This window comes from Sorex araneus, chromosome 5 (assembly GCF_027595985.1).
Source record: "Sorex araneus isolate mSorAra2 chromosome 5, mSorAra2.pri, whole genome shotgun sequence".
NCBI lineage: Eukaryota > Metazoa > Chordata > Mammalia > Eulipotyphla > Soricidae > Sorex > Sorex araneus.
This window is the reverse complement of record NC_073306.1, coordinates 33,452,205-33,466,408: the sequence shown is the minus strand read 5'-3', so window position 1 is coordinate 33,466,408 and position 14,204 is coordinate 33,452,205. Positions and strand designations below refer to the sequence as shown.

The window sequence follows — 14,204 nt, the reverse complement described above, 5'->3', positions numbered from 1 at the left end:
ACTCGAGTGGGGGGGAGGAGGGACGGGGCGGCAGAGGAATAGTGCAGCAGGCCAGGTCCTTGCCTTGCATGTGGCTGACCCAGGTTCTGTCCCTGGCATCCCATATGGTTCCTTGAGCCACACCAGGAGTGAACCCAGAGCACAGAGCCAAGAGTGAACTTTGAGCCCCGTTAGGTGGGACCCAAAAAGAAAACAAAACAAAAAACTCACTTGGTAGTAAAAAGATGAGATGCGGTTGTGACAGATGTTGGAAATGGGGCTTTGGAGGAGCAACTGGACCCAGAGGTGCACGGGTACATTCCTAGATCTGCACCCGGAAGTGACCCCACGCAGTGCACAGGGGATCATAGGCAGTGCTGGAGATCAAATCAGGGTCGAGCAAGACAAGTGCCTTAACCCCGTTTCTTTCTCTCTGACCCCCTAAAACAAATTTTTTTTGTTTGTCTTTGGGGATATACTCAGCAGTGCTCAGGGCTTACTCCTGGCTCCGTGCTTAGGGACCACTCTTGGCAGGACTCAGGGGACTCTATGTGGTGCCCGGGATTGAACCCGGGCCAGCTGAATACAAGGCAAGAGACTTACCTTATGTACTATCTCTATAGCCCATAATTTTTTTGTTTTGGGGCCATACCCAGCAGTGCTCAGGAATTATTCCTGGAGGTGCAGGGAGGAGCATATGAGATGATGGGAATCGAACCCAGGTGGGCTATGTGCAAAACAAGTGTCCTTTCTGTTGTTCTATCGATCCAGCCCCAAGGCTCATAATTCTTGCTTTTGTTTTTGAGTCACATCAGGCTGTGTTGAGGGCTTACTCTTGGCTCTGTGCTCAGGAAACATTCTTGGTGGTGCTCAGGGGATCACAAAGTGTTGCTGAGGGTTGAACCAGGTTTGGCTGCATGCAAGACAGGAATTTAAACCCCTATACTATGGTAGAACAGCCCATGATAATGTGCGGTTTTCCAGGGCCAGGCAGTTTTTCAGTCTGGATCTAAATTTCTAATATAAATTTGTATCGCAACTAGAATTTAAGATATAGGAGAAGTTTAAAACTAAAAGAAATGGGGAAAAGGATTTATATGTATGGAATTCTATGGGGAAAGACAGAATAACTTGGCTTTTTTTTTTTCTTTCTGGGTCACACCTGACGATGCACAGGGTTATTTCTGACTCTGTACTCAGGAATTACCCCTGGTGGTGCTCAGGGGACCATATGGAATGCTGAGAATTGAACCTGGGTTGGCTGCGTGCAAGGCAAACGCCCTACCCACTGTGCTATGACTTCAGCCCCAACTTGGTTTTTTTGTTTTGTTTTGGGCAAGAGACACCACCAGAGTCTCTTGCCCCTGTGCCTGGCTGTCTTCACCGGGGCCCCTAGGAGCAAAGGAGGTTGTTTCCTTCCCCTGCCTGAGCAGAGCCCTGGCAGCCAAAGACCTCCAGAACCCAGCCATAGCCATGCCCAAGGTCCCTCTCCACATGTTCACACAAGCCTCACACATGAAGGAACTGGCACAGGAACCCAGGTGTGCAGGACCCAGGCCTGAGATCTCCAAGCCTGTTTGGATTGGGACTGGGCCTCCTCCACCCAGGTCCCCCTTTTTCCAGTAGCTAGGCAGTCATACCCACAAACTTCCCCGGCGCTGTGTAATCCCATCAATGGCCAGCATCCAGAGACTATAAAACAATGGACCCAGAGGCACGCAGCCATATAGTCTAGTTCTCCCTCTTGGAGAACCCAACAAGCTACCGAGAGTAGCCTGCCCACACAGCAGAGCCTGGCAAGCTCCCTGTGGCATATTTGATATGCCAAAAACACTAACAATGATGGGTCTCATTCCCCTGACCCTGAAAGATCAGTGAGACACTGCTGGGAAGAACGAGTAAAGAGAGGCTGCTAAAGATCTCAGGGCTAGGACGAATGGAGACCTTACTGGTGCCTGCTTGAGCAAATTGATGATCAACGGGATGACAGTGATGACAGTGATACTATCACTCCAGCCCCAGTACATGTACATATATTTATAAAAATGCATGAAGTTTATCGAACCTTATGTTAGTTACATTACAGCCTAATCTGGAGTGATTAGTTACAGAGTTTAGTCTCAGTATTAATTTGTAGTATCTAGGGACCAGTTTTGTCCAATCCCTCGAGGGTGGTAGTAGTACTAACAGAACCATGACTAAACTGAGAGTGTTTGGCCAGAGCAACAGTACAGCAGGCAGGGTGCTTGCCTTGCACGTGGCCAACCTGGGTTCAATGCCCCCAGCACCACATTTGATTCCTGAGCCTGCCAGGACTGGATCCCTGAGCATGAAGCGAGGAATAAACCCTGAGCACCGCTGAGAGTCCCCCCACAAAACAAACAAAAAGTGGGATCATTTTACATATAAAATACTTGATACTGACTCAGTATTTTCTCTCACTACGTCCCCTAGAATTTTCTATCAATCCACCTATTTGTTTGGCAGAGTTTTATTCTTTTACTTTTTTTTTTTTTGATGGGGGGGGTGGGCAGGTGCAGGTAGGGGGGAACCACACCCAGAAATGCTCAGGATTTACTCCTGGCTCTGCACTCAGGCACCCAGGGGTCACCCCTGGAGCAGCTCGGGTGGAAGATCATATGGAAGCCGGAGACTGAACCTGGTATATGTACATATATTTATGAAAATGCATAAAGTTCACCTAACCGTATGTTAGTCACGATACAGTCTAATCTGAAGTGATAACAGAAGTGATCCCTGAGCACTGCCAGGTGTACCACACACACACACACACACACACACACACACACACACACACACACACACACACACACACACACACACACACAAAGCAAAACTTGATAGTGAGTCTGAAGCAGAAACGAACATTCGTTTAGCAAACCGGGAGTGTGTGCAGGGATGGCGTGGGACCCGCCGGGCCCAGGTGAGGGCAGCACATTCCTGGAATGGAGTGGACAGAGTCCAGCCACAACGGAATGAATACAGCAGACAGGAGACAGGCCAGGGGCAGGTCTCTCAGGAGGCCGTGTGCCAGCCAGGCCTGTAGGCAGTGAGGGGCCAGGGATTGGAGGCGTGAGCTGGGAGGAGGCTACAGCCCAGCTGGAGGAAATTGATTGGCTCCAGACGAGATGGAAACCCACTGGGTGGTTTCAAGAGGAAGAGAAACGTGATGTGTTCCTTAAACATGATTTAATTTAATCTTTTGGTCTGTACTTCATGCCCCGTGGTGTTCAGGGCTTACTCAGGAAGGGCTCAGAGGAACGTGTGGGGTGCTGGGGATTGAACTTGGGTCATCTGCATGCAAGGTGAGCGCCCTACCTGCTGGTAGCAATAGCTCTGGTCCATAACCTGATTTTTAAAAAGGACAAAAATAACAAGTTTGAGAATGGAGTACTGAAATATGAAATGATGTAAACCTAAACCAATGTTACCTCAATAAAAAGCCAAGGAAGATTTAGAGAGAGTACTGTGGGTTGAGCTCCTGCCTTGCATGTGTTTGCCAGATTCATGTTTGATTTCTGGCACCACATACCTGAGTACCTCCTAGAGTGATTCCTGAAATCAGAGTCAGGAGTAAATCTTGACATCTCTGGCTATGGCTCAAAAATATATACATATATATATACATATTTTTTTTTTTGCTTTTTTGGGGGGTCACACCCAGCGATGCTCAGGGGTTACTCCTGGCTTTGCACTCAGGAATTACTCCTGGCGTGCTTGGGGGACCATATGGGATGCCGGGGATCGAACCCAGGTCGGCCGCATGCAAGGCAAACGCCCTACCCGCTGTGCTATCACTCCAGCCCCACCAGGAGTGATTCTTGAGTGTAGAGCCAGGAGTAACTCCTGACCATTGCTGACTGTGACCCAAAAAGAAAAAAAAAATGGGGGGAGCTAGAAAGATACTACAGGGATTAAGTTGATTGTCTTGCACATGGCTAATCCTGGTTCAATCCCAGCTACTGTGTATGGTCCCCAAGCACCGCCTAAAAGTGGTCCCTAAACCCAGAGCCAGGAGTAAGCCCTGGATAGTGTCAGTTGTGGTCCAAAAACCAAAACAAACTAAGAAAATGCCCCAAAAAGGCCAGAGTCATAGTACAGCAGGTAGGGCATTTGCTTTGTATGTGGCCTACCTGGATTTGATCCCCAGCATCCCATATGGTCCCTGAGCACCACCAGGAATAATTCCTGAGTACAGAGCCAGAGGTAACCCCTGAGCACTGCTGGGTGTGGCCCAAACACAAATAAAACTAATTCCCCCAGGAGAGGAAGAAATATCTTCCTTCCTGCTTTTCTCCCTCACTTCTCTCTTTTCTCCTTTCTCTCCCTCTCTCCTCTTTCTTTCTTTCTTTCTTTCTTTCTTTCTTTCTTTCTTTCTTTCTTTCTTTCTTTCTTTCTTTCTTTCTTTCTTTCTTTCTTTCTTTCTTTCTCTCTTTATTTCTCTCTTCCTTCCCTCCTTCCTTCTTCGTTCCTTCCTTTCTTTCTTTTTTTTTTTTTTTGCTTTTTGGGTCACACCCAGCAATGCACAGGGGTCACTCCTGGCTCATGCACTCAGGAATCACCCCTGGCGGTGCTCAGGGAACCATATTGGATGCTGGGATTTGAACCCGGGTCGGCCGCATGCAAGGCAAATGCCCTACCCGCTGTGCTATCACTCCAGCCCCTTTCTTTCTTTCTTTCTTTCTTTCTTTCTTTCTTTCTTTCTTTCTTTCTTTCTTTCTTTCTTTCTTTCTTTCTTTCTTTCTTTCTTCCTTTCTTTTCTTTCTTTCTCTCTTTCTTTCTCTCTCTTTCTCTCTCTTTTCCTTCCTTCCTTCCTTCTTTCCTTCCTTCCTTCCTTTCTTCCTTTCTTTTTCTTTCTTTCTTTCTTTCTTTCTTTCTTTCTTTCTTTCTTTCTTTCTTTCTTTCTTTCTTTCTTTCTTTCTTTCTCTCTTTCTTTCTCTCTCTTTCTCTCTCTTTTCCTTCCTTCCTTCCTTCTTTCCTTCCTTCCTTCCTTTCTTCCTTTCTTTTTCTTTCTTTCTTTCTTTCTTTCTTTCTTTCTTTCTTTCTTCCTTTCTTTCTTTCTTCCTTTCCTTCTTCCTTTCCTTCTTTCATTCTTTCTTTCGTTCTTTCTTTCTGTGTTGGAGATAAAATCTATAATTCTGTATATGCAAAGCAGATACTTTACCGCTGAGCTACATTCTTAGGCCTGGAAAATCTTTTCATAGACATCTCATCAAAGAATTTATACAAATGTCTAGGAAGCTCATCCAAAGATGCTCACATTAGAAAATACTAATTAAACCTCAATGACACCCTCTTCACTCTCTCCAGAAGGCTGTAATCAGAAAGACAGACAATAACAAATGCTGGCAAGGCTGTGGACAAATAGGAACACTCGTATTATTGATGGAGATATAAAACAGTCCAGCCACTTTGAAAAACATTTTGGCAGTTTCTAGAAAAGATAAACATAAATTTACTATATGACCCAGAATTTCTACTCCAGACTATCCAGCCCAGAGAAATGAAAACATATGTTCACACAAAGACTTTCACATAAATGTTGATAGAAACCCTATTCATAGTAACCTTGAAGTGAAAATAACTCAAGTGTCAATCAATACTACAATGGGTTACTCTTCAACATTTACAAAGGAATAAAATACCAATGCAAATTACAAGATGGCTGAATCTCAAAAATCTTATGCAAAGTGAAAAAAATGTCAGACGCAAAAGACCACTTATCATGTGTTTCCATCTACAGCAACTGTCCAGAAAGGGCAGCACTACACCGTAAGAAAGTAGAGACATGGCTTCCAGGGCCGGGAAGGGACAGCTGTGTGACCTGCAACTGGGCATGAGGAAACTCATTTAGGTGTGATTTAAAAAAATTTTTTTTTAATGTTTTGGTTGTTGGGTCATACCCAGCAGTGCTTAGGGCTTACACCTGGCTCTGCAAGGCAAGCATCCCACCTGCGACCTGCCGTACCATCCCACAGGCCCCAAGGCAGGAGATTTTATTTGGCTGATGGAAATGTTTTAAAATTGGATTGGGTGATGGTTGTAAAACCAGAAACATTTATTTTAAAAAATCACTATAAGGGTCGGGGATGGGGAGGAGAGAAGGAGAGAGAGCAAGAGAGAGACAGAGAGCTGCGGGTAAGGTGTCTGCCTACCTTGTGCATGGATAACCGGGGTTTGTTCCCCGGCACCCCTTACAGTCCCTGGATCCCACCAGGAGTGATCCCTGAGCATAGAGCCTGGAGTAAGTCCTGATCCTGAGCACCACTGGGCATGTTTCCCAAATCAAAATAATAAAAGAAAATAAACACAAATGAATTTTTATTTTTTTTAATTTTTATTTATTTATTTATTTTTGCTGTTTGGGTCACACCCGGCAATGCAGAGGGGTTATTCCTGGCTCTGCACTCAGGAATTACCCCTGGCAGTGCTCAGGGGACCATATGGGATGCTGGGAATCGAACCCGGGTCGGCCACGTGCAAGGCAAACGCCCTACCTGCTGTGCTATCACTCCAGCCCCCATAAATGAATTTTTTTAAAAAATCAATTAAAGGGGATGAGTTGGGGGACACACTGGGGAAGGATTTCTGGGCCACACCCCGCAGTGCTCAGGGCTTAGTCCTGACGATGCTCAGGTATCACTCCTGGTAGGGCTCCCCGAACCATTTGTGGTGCCGGGGATCAAATCTGGGTTGGCCACGTACAAGGCAAGCACCGTACACATGGCACTATCTCTCTGGCCCCCGATATAGGTTTTATGGTAAGTGCTCTTTGTATCATCACCTTCCTCTTCCTCTTCTCCCACCTCCTTCTCCTCCTCCTCCTCTTCCTCCTTGTCAGTACCACCCATCTGTGCAGCTAACATTTACTGAGAACTTACTACATGCCAATTGGACTTCTAAGTGTTTGATATGCATTCTCTCATTCAATTCTCACAACCAGAAGGGAAATAAAGGGAGGTGGGGGGACTGGAGCAATAGCACAGTGGGTAGGCGTTTGCCTTGCATGCAGATGACCGGGTCTGACTCCCACATCCCATATGAACTCCAAGCACCTCCAGGAGTAATTCCTGAGTGCAGAGTCAGGAGTAACCCCTGAGCATAGCTATGTGTGGCCACCCCTCCACTCCCTCCAAAAAAGGGAAAATAAGAACTCAGTTTTATTTATTTTTAAGTTTTTGGCTTCTGGGCCACACCAGTGGCGCTCAGGGTTTACTCCTGGCTCTGCACACAGGGATCACTCGAGGTGGGGCTTGGGGGACCATATGGGGTGCCAGGAATCAAACCTGGGGTGTCTGCCTTCCCTGCTGTACTGTGGCTCAAGCCCCACAAATCCAATTTTAGATAGGAGATAACAAAGGATTAGAGAAATCAAATAAGCTGCCCCAAGGACATACGGCTAGTTAGGAAACTAGAAACTCCTAAGGAGTTTGTGAAATGAGGAAAGAAGGCAGAAGACAGAGAGCCATCAGGACATTAACATGTTTTGCTTCCTTTAAAAAAATTAAAGGGGCCAGCGACATAATTCAGGATGCAAAGCACTTATTTTGCTTATAATTTGCATGTGGCCAGCCCAGGCTTGACACCAGCACCACGTGTGATTCCCCAGAGCACTGCCAGGAACCAGCCCTGAACACACCAGCAGGAATGCCCTCCCCCACAGCACCGCCAGGTGTAGCTCAATACCATCCCCCACCCCCAATTAAAAAAAAAAAAAAAACCCAGGGGCTGGAGTGATAGCACAGCGGGTAGGGCGTTTGCCTTGCACTCGGCCAACCCGGGTTCGGATTCGATTCCCAGCATCCCATATGGTCCCCTGAGCACCGCCAGGGGTAATTCCTGAGTGAAGAGCCAGGAGTAACCCCTGTGCATCGCCGGGTGTGACCCAAAAACCAAAAACAACAACAACAACAACAACAAAACAACTTGGGGCTGAAGAAATAGTACAGGAGTTCAGATGCTTGCCTTGCTTGCAGTCTGCCCCGGTTTGGTTTGATCCCCAGAACCAGTAGCACATGGTCTCCATGCATGGCTAGGAGCAACCTCTGAGCAGAGATCGGGGAGCAGTCCCTGAGCGCTGCTGCTGTGGGCCGACTCCCACCACCTCCCACCCACCCCCCCAAAAAAAAAATAAACAAAACTTGGGTAAGGGAGACTATTCAAAGGACTTCAGTGTATGCTTAGCAAAGGGGAGAACTGGGTTGGATCACTGCGCATCCTTGGAAAGCCCCTAAACCCCACCAGGGGTGACTCCTGAGCACTGTGCTGGGAGCAGCCACTGGTTACAGCTGGGTGTGACCCAAGAACTAAGAATTAAATTCCATTATATACGTAGAGGTTCAAGGCTGGAGCAATAGTACAGCGGGCAGGCCACTTGCCTTGCATACTGCTAACCTGGGTTTGATTCTGGGTCCTCCATATGATATCCTGAACTTGCCAGAAGTGACCCCTGAGTGCGGAGCCAAGAGTAAGCCCTGAACACCACGGGGGTTGGCCCCAGAAAACAATAGAAAAAGATGTAGGGTCTGGAGAGATGCTCCAAGGAGCTGGTGTGCAGGCTTCGCATGGGGCGGGGCGCCCTGATAGACACAGTTCCCCAAGCACCACTGGGAGTGACCAGCCACCAAAAGCAAAAATGGGAGGAGATGTCAGGTGTGACCCAGAGATCATACACAGTAAAATTTAAAAGCTTTAAGCAGTTGGGGCTGGGAGATGACTCACTGACTCAAGCATCTGCCTCCTGAGCCTGAAGCTAACCCCTACACTGAGCACTTGTAGCTGAGTAGTGAAGATATACTACACCCCAGTGTAACAAGCACCATCCAGGGATGGACGGAACATGATGAGCATCCCAGAGAATCCATTTTTTCCTTTTCCTTTTTTTTTGGTGGGGGGGTACACTTGGCAGTACTCAGTGCTTACTCCTAGCTCTGTGCTCACAAATCACTCCTGGTGGACTCAGGGGACCATATGGGGATACCGGGGATCAAACCCAGGTCTTCTGGGTTGGCCATGTGCACGGCAAGTGCCCTACCTGCTATACTCCAGCCGACTAGAGAACTTTTCTTCTTTCCTTCCTTTCTTTTTTTCCTTTGCTTTTTCTTTTCTTTCTTTAGTTTCTCTCTCTCTCTCTCTCTCTCTCTCTCTCTCTCTCTCTCTCTCTCTCTCTCTCTCTCTCTCTCCTCTCTCCCTGTTTTTGAGTCATACCCAGCGACGCTCAGGGATTACTTCTGGCTCTGTATACAGACATTACTCTTGGCAGCAGTGTTTGGGAAATCATATGGGATCCCAGGTTGGGGGTAGGGGACTGAGTCCCCCAGGTCAGATGTGTACAAGGCAAGTAATTTACTGTGTCTGTACTATTGCTCTGGCCTGTCCTCAGAGAATTTCTTTTTTTAATTGAATCACCACGAGATACACAATTACAAGTTGTTCATAACTGGGTTTCAATCATATAATGTCCCACCAGCCATTCCTTCACCAGTGTATGCTTTACCACCACCACCCCAGAAAATTGATTTTTTTGTTTTGTTTTTTGGTTCATACCTGGTGATGCTCAGGGGTTACTCCTGGCTCTGCACTTAGGAATTACTCCTGGTGGTGCTCGGTTGACCATATGGGATGCTGAGGATCGAACCTGGGTTGGCCACGTGCTGTACTATCACTCCGGCTCACCTGAATTTTGTTGTTGTTGTTGTTTTTTGGGTCATACCCAGCATTGCACAGGGGTTACTCCTGGATCATGCACTCAGGAATTACTACTGGCAGTGCTCGGGGGAAAATATGGGATGCTGGGAATTGAACCCGGGTCGGCCGCGTGCAAGGCAAACGCCCTACCCGCTGTGCTATCACTCCAGCCCCCCTCACCTGAATATCTTATCCTACCGCATCACCTCATGCCATCATTCAGGTTCCCTACCTAAACGGTAAAAATGGCCTTGATTAACTTCCACTATAGATTAGTGGCTGAGTTACAGACTATAGTTGAATTTAGTTGAATCAACATTGTACTTGAATAGGATGGTATTCAGCATTTAATAAGGGTGGGAAAGGAAAGATAAGCTTTCAAAAGGGAGAGAAGGGTTGGAGACTACAGCAGGTAAGGCACGTGCCTTGCCAGAGGTTTGATCTAGGTTTGACCTGGGTTTGATCTCTGGAATCCAGTATGGTCCCTTGAGCACTGCTAGGAGTGACTCCTGAGTGCAGAGTGAGAAGTAATCCCTTAGCATCATTGGGTGTGGCCCTCAAACAAACACAAACATCAAATGAAAAAAGAGAGGCTCTTTTTATTTTACAGTGGCCCAGCAGAGATAGTAGAGCAGGAAGGGTGTGGCTGACCTGGGTTCAGTCCCGGACACAGCCCCACCAGGAGTAATCCCTGAGCAATGCTGGATGTGGCCCCAAAACAAAACAAACAAAAAATTAGTGAGATATGGAAGATCTTGAACTTGGCACATTATGATCATCATAGTTAATTAGAGGCTCAGTGTGCAATAGAGAGAAACAATAATTTTGAAAAACCCTCTCAGGCAGCAGAGAACAAGCATTAAAATGAAATTCATGGAGGTGCCAAGAAGAGAGTTCAAGAGTAATTCTGAAGCGCCTGCCTCGTATGTGGGAGTTCTGAGTCCATTCCCGGCACCAGGTGGTCCCGACCTCCTCTGTGTGTGGCCCTGGAGGCCTCTGAGCATTACCAGGGTGGCTCGGGTGGCCCCTCTGTGATGCATAGCAGGAGCACCTCGCCACCGAGCCTGGGGCTGATCGTGCCGCAGCAAGTGTGTGGGCTCCGAGCACTGTGCCAGTGTTTGAGTACCGCAGTTCAAGCTGTCTGAGCAGTGTGCGTGAACTACGGTCACCCTAGCAACAGCAGCAGCAGCTACAGCAAAGGGAGGGGATTGGAGAGAAAGAGAAAATGCTGGGACTGGGGAAGAGTCCAGCAGTCTGCAGCCCAGGCTCTGCAGGATGGGCGCCCGGGTTCAAACCTGGTACTGCAGATTGCCCTGAGTCCCTCCAGGACTGACTCCTGGGCACAGAGCTGGGATCCCCTCAGCACTGCTGGTGTTCCCCCCTCCCCTACAAAAAAGAGAGAAAATTCCTGGGGGAGTCGGTAGTGACCGTGGCACTAGCTGGATCCGTGCCCTAGAGAGTGGAGTCTGGGAGGCCAGCTTGCTGGTGACAGTAACAAGGACAGTGATGGATTTTATGATGATTTGCGGGACGTTCCTTATATGCATCTAAGTTGGATTCAAAATTGGATTCTTCAAGACTGGAGCAATAGGGCACAGGGTGGGTAAGGTTGCTTGAGCTGCATGCAGTTGACCTAGGTTCAATCCCTGGTACCCCCTATGGTCTCCTGAGCACCACCAGGAGTAATTCATGAATACACAGCCAGGAATAATCCCTGAGTACCTCCATGTGTGGCCCCCAAACAAAGAAACAAACAAAATGGATCCTTTAGATGACTTGATGAGTTACCCAATATCATTTAGCACCTAGTATATTATCATGTTAGGCCAATAGGGAAGGAACCTGTAGATGCTGAGATGGGCCACCATACTGGGTTGCTGTCACTCCTTATTTTGGGGGTGAGGGGTGCTCTGCACTCAGGGATCATTCCTCATAAACCGAGGATACCATATAGAGTCCTGGGGATCAAACTTGCCTATGTGCAAATCAAGAGCTTTATCCATTGTACTGTCTCCACAACCCCATGTCTATTTTTTGGGGGGGGGAGTGGGAACACCTGATGGTGCTCAAAGGTTACTCCTGGCAGTGCTTGGGGGGACGATATGGGATGCCAGGGTCTATGACTATGGGTCAGCTACATGCAAGATAAATGCCCCACACGCTATACTATCTAATCAGCCCCACATTTTTTTTCTTTTTTGGGTCACACCCAGTGATGCATAGGGGTTACTCCTGGCTCTGCACTCAGAAATTACTCCTGGCGGTGCTTGGGGGACCATATGGGATGCTGGAAATCAAACCCAGGTCATCCATGTGTAAGGCAAATGCCCTACCTGCTGTGCTATTACTCCAGCCCCTGCCCAAGCTCTTTTTTTGTTTGTTTGTTTTTGGGTCACACCCGGCGATGCACAGGGATTACTCCTGGCTCTGCACTCAGGAATTACCCCTGGCAGTGCTCAGGGGACCATATGGGATGCTGGGAATCGAACCTGGGTCGGCCGCGTGCAAGGCAAACGCCCTACCTGCTGTTCTATTGCTCCAGCCCCTCCCACACTCATTTTTATAAAAGGACTCAATTGCATTTTTCAAGGACACACATGACCAGTCCCCAAGGATGTTACCATAGGTCTATGACCATACCATTTTACGTAATACCATCCTTTTGACTGACACACACACACACACACACACACACACACACACACACATATATGCTCTAATAGTTCAAAGATCTTGCAAGGCAGGTGTATCTTTTTGTTTCCTTTTGTTTTGGTACCCACACCTGGTGCTCAGGACTCACTCCTTACAGGTGCTAAGGAACCATCCTGGGCTGTATGTTCCATCCATATGAAGTGCTGAGAATTAAACTGGGGTCTGTCAAGTGCAAGGCAAGTGCTTTACCTCCTGTACTCTCTGGCCCTGACTCCCCATGTTTTTCAGTGCACGAAGCCAGTACTCATCTATGGTACGTTTGCAAGTACATGGCCCTTGATATGAACTTTCCTGTTTTTTTTTATTTGACGTGTAAGAGTGTCTCATCCAGCTCCTCCCTCATCACACTTGGTAATTTGGGAGCTCCTCAAGGCGACCCCTTAGGAACAGCTCCTAATGACTCCTAGGAACCCCCTCAACTTCCAAAAGTGTGTCTAATAGACTCCCAGGATTTACTCCCGCAGCCCCAAGAGCTGCTCCTAATGACCCCCAAATCCCCATCCATGCAAAAACTGCTTCTTTAATGACCCTAAGGATATCCCCCTTCAGGACCTGTCCTAATGACCCTCAGAGTCATCCTTCCCCTGCAGGAACAACTCCGGTCAAGAAGTTCACAGCTTGCCCGTGATTACGCGTTCCCGGGCACCAGATTTCCACTTTTAAAACCCGAGATGTTCAGGGCTAAGCGGGGCAAGCTCGCAAACTTCCCGGGCTCAGAAGCTGCCCCTAAGGGCTCCCAGAACACCTGCTCCTTAGGCTAGAGCCGAAAACTTTGCGCCGGGACGCTTGGCCCCATCCTTTCTTTGGAAACATCCCGCAACAATCTTACTCTCCCGGGCCACCCCATTTCTAGGCACTGGACTCTGGGCTCCGAGGGGCTCCGCGTCTGCCAGAAGTCCGCCTATGATTGGCCTGTTCCCCCACTCAGCCGAGATGCTCAGTGGCCACGGTCCCGAGTGGTACCGCGTTTCCTCCTGGCAACAGCTCCAGCGGACGCTCATAGGCTGGGCAAGTGGCGATCTGCGGGCTGGGTTCGGCTGCGGCGCGTGCTCATTGGCTACTTAGGAACTTATTTCAGTGGCCCACGGATTGGCCTCCTCCGGGCCCTGTGCGACTGCGCAGCCGATTCTGGGGAGGCGGGGTTTCGTCCTTCCTCGGCTGGAAAAGCCGTGGCACCGGCTAGTGGCGACAGTCCAAGACGGGCCTCAGCCCGCCTGGGCAGCGGCCTTTCGGTGAGACCTTCTGGATTTTGGAATCCTTAAGTTTGCTTCTGCTTGCAGCCTTGACCGTGAGCTCCCGTGGGGGGAGGGGCGGATGGGTGGCTTTCGCGCTGAGTGATAGGCATGGGGTGGGGCCAATAGGAGCAGGAACTTCTAAAACTCCTTCTCGCGATTGGGCCTTTCTAATTCCTCGCGGCCAATGGGCGTCGGGGATTGGGGGCGGGACTCCGGGGCCTTATTTTCTTCTTCCTGCGGCCGGGCCTCACTCGCCCAGGCGGCGGGGCCGGGAGGGGCCGGGCTTCTGAGCGGTGAGGTTCGGGGATCGCGGGCTGGTGGAGGGGGGGGTCTCCCCTTGCAGCCTAGCTCGCGGGTGGGGCTGCGCCGGAGGGGGCAGGGGGGGGCCTGTGTGGCTGCTAAAACACTTAACCTTTATTGAGTGCTAAAGTCCCAGGCCTTGTTCCTAGCGTTTCGCTTGCATCATCTAAGTTAATTACAGTAACCCTGTTGATGAGGAATTTTGTTGCCCATTTTCCAGGTGGAGAAATGGAGACGGGGGTGGGGTGGGGTGGGGGGAAATCCATACAG

The 14,204-nt window shown here is 48.8% G+C and overlaps 1 protein-coding gene across 2 annotated transcripts in view; it reads left to right on the top strand.

The window, feature by feature from the left end:
- The first annotated feature begins 13,497 nt into the window (after positions 1 to 13,497).
- Positions 13,498 to 14,204, top strand: part of KDM4A (lysine demethylase 4A) — a 40,590-nt gene continuing 39,883 nt past the window's right edge. The window contains exon 1 of one of the 2 annotated variants that reach the window (XM_055139616.1): positions 13,498 to 13,631. The gene's annotated coding sequence lies outside the window, so the exon portion shown is untranslated. Of the gene's footprint in view, positions 13,632 to 13,860; positions 13,928 to 14,204 lie in introns of those variants that run through there. The other variant, XM_055139617.1, reaches the window with a different exon arrangement.